Below are 2,689 nucleotides of genomic sequence, written 5' to 3' on the forward strand. Positions count from 1 at the left end.
TCTTGATGCCTCATTAAAAAACCTTTTCAGGAAAAAGAGTGCATCTTGAGTACCTTCTTAGGTTACAGGCATGCCATGATCTGGGGAGTTCCCGTCCCTTAAGTTCGGACAGTCTGTAGTAGCCCTTGCCAAGTACTTCTGTGACTCGGTAGGGTCCTTTTCAGTTAGCTGCCAGCTTTCCTTCTCCGGGTCGAGTTGTTCCAATATCATTTTGGATTAAGATGAGATCATTCTCTGTGAAATCTCTTGGCACTACCTTTTGATTATACCTGGAAGCCATTCGCCGTTTTAGTGCTTCTTCTCTAATCCGAGCTCTTTCTTGGATTTCTGGAAGTAGGTCGAGCTCTTCTCTTTGAAGTTGAGAATTGGTTTGTTCATTGTAGTGGACTACTCGGGGAGATCCTTCTTCGACCTCTATCGGAATCATTTCCTCCACTACGTATGTTAATCGAAATGGTGATTCGTTTGTGGTAGAATGGGGGGTTTTTCAATACGCCCATAGGACTTGTGGAAGTTCCTCGGCCCAAGCCCCCCTTTGCTTCTTGCAGTCTCCATTTCAGTCCAGCCAATATGTCTTTGTTGGCCGCTTCGCCTTGTCCATTGGCTAGGAGATTGATGCCAGGGCATCCTGGCTAGTTTTACTAGCCATTTTTTGTATGCTTTAGGTTGGTTTCATGCATTTTCTTAGGCAATAAGCAAGTATTTGGATGAGAATTGTATGCATGCCTTGATTCAATCAAACATTGTTAAATATGTGCATTTTCATGAGATTTATGCAAGAATTGTTTGATGTTATGAATGATGCAAAATCTTGTGATTTAGCAAGGCTTTGATGCATGTGTTTGGTTGATGATAGGTGAAGCAAAGAGCCCTGGAGCAAGAAGGAAGTCACCAAGGGCGTTGCCAACTCTAGAAAGGCGTTGCCAACGCCAATGTGCGCAGCAAACTTGAAGCTAGGAAACAACCACGAGCACGTTGCTAACTTGGAGTGCATTGGCGTGTTTGGCAACAACTCAAGGCAGCTTGGATGATGACTCTCCCATTCAAGCACGTTGCCAACGTTGGGATGCATAGGCGTGTAGCAAGGGGGCAGGGGCTGGCACGTTGCCAACGTGCTGAGAAGAAGGAGTGTTTGCCAAAAACGCTGGCAACCCTGGCAGCCGGACCTTACTCCCTTCCATGGAGTATATCTTGAGTTCTAGAGATTCAAATGATGCACTCTTAAAGGCATTGGAAAGTAGACGTCCGGAGCTTTCCAACGATATATCATAGTATGGGTTTGACATTAGTTTGAAGCTTCAAAAACTGGCTTCATTTGGAGCCTCAGAAAGGAGCACGTTGCCAACGTGGGTTCTATAGGCGTGTTCAATGGCAACGTGGGAAGCAATGTTTGGAGCTAGGAAAGAGCATCGAGCACGTTGCCAACTCAAGAAAGCATTGGCGTGTTTGGCAACAACGCCAGGAAGCTTTGGATGGTGAAGAATTGAGGTAGCACGTTGGCAACTTGGAAATACAAGGGAGTGTTTGCCAAAAACGCTGGTGAGCTGGACAGCCTGACCTTACCTCCTTCAATGGAGTATATCTTGAGCTACAAAACTCCAAATGAGGTGATTCCAACGGCATTGGAAAGTAGACATCCGGAGCTTTCCAATGATATAAAATAGTATGGGTTTGACATTCGTTTGCAGCTTCAAAAGCGGGCTTCATTTAGAGCTTCAGAATCTGAAGGCGTTGGCAACTTGGAAATACAAGGGAGTGTTTGCCAAAAACGCTGGTGAGCTGGACAGCCTGACCTTACCTCCTTCAATGGAGTATATCTTGAGCTACAAAACTCCAAATGAGGTGATTCCAACGGCATTGGAAAGTAGACATCCGGAGCTTTCCAATGATATATAATAGTATGGGTTTGACATTCGTTTGAAGCTTCAAAAGCGGGCTTCATTTAGAGCTTCAGAATCTGAAGGCGTTGGCAACTTGGAAATACAAAGGCGTGTTTGCCAAAAAACGCCTGCGATTTTAGCAGCCTGACCATGTCCCCTTCAATGGAATATATCTTGAGCTACAGAGATCCAAATTGAGTGCTTCCAGTTGCGATGGAAAGCTAACATTCAGAGCTTTCCAACCATATATAATAGTCTATGGTGGAGCACAAAATTGAAGCCAAATCAGAGTCATCTTTAGGCCCCAAAAACAAGAACATGAAGTTGAAATTCAGGAAGGCTGCCAACCACGTTGCCAACGCCAGGAAGGCTGCCAACCATGTTGCCAACGCCAGGAAGGTTGCCAACCAAGTTGCCAACGTGCTAGAATGGGTGCGTTTTCAGCAACAACTTGGCAGCTTGACCTTACCTTCTTTGAGGAAGCATAACTTGAGCTAGGAAAGTCCAAATGAGATGATTTCAGTGGCATTGGAAAGTAGACATCAAGAGCTTTCCAATGATGTATAATAGTTCATATTTAGGCAAAGGATTGACACTCAAATTCTGGGCAACATTAAGCATGAAAGTAAAGTCAAGAAGAAGAAAAGCAAGTTGTTGGCAATAACTTGGGCCAGCAACGCCCAAGTCTCAAACCTCACTTCCAGGAAAACACCATGCACGTTGCCAACGTGCATTAAGCCTAGAGTTGTTGCCAATAACGCCCCTCAATGGGCCAGAATTGTAGCCAACTTGCTCTGCTTCCTCTATTC

This window comes from Arachis duranensis, chromosome 5 (genome assembly GCF_000817695.3).
Source record: "Arachis duranensis cultivar V14167 chromosome 5, aradu.V14167.gnm2.J7QH, whole genome shotgun sequence".
NCBI classification, from domain to species: domain Eukaryota; kingdom Viridiplantae; phylum Streptophyta; class Magnoliopsida; order Fabales; family Fabaceae; genus Arachis; species Arachis duranensis.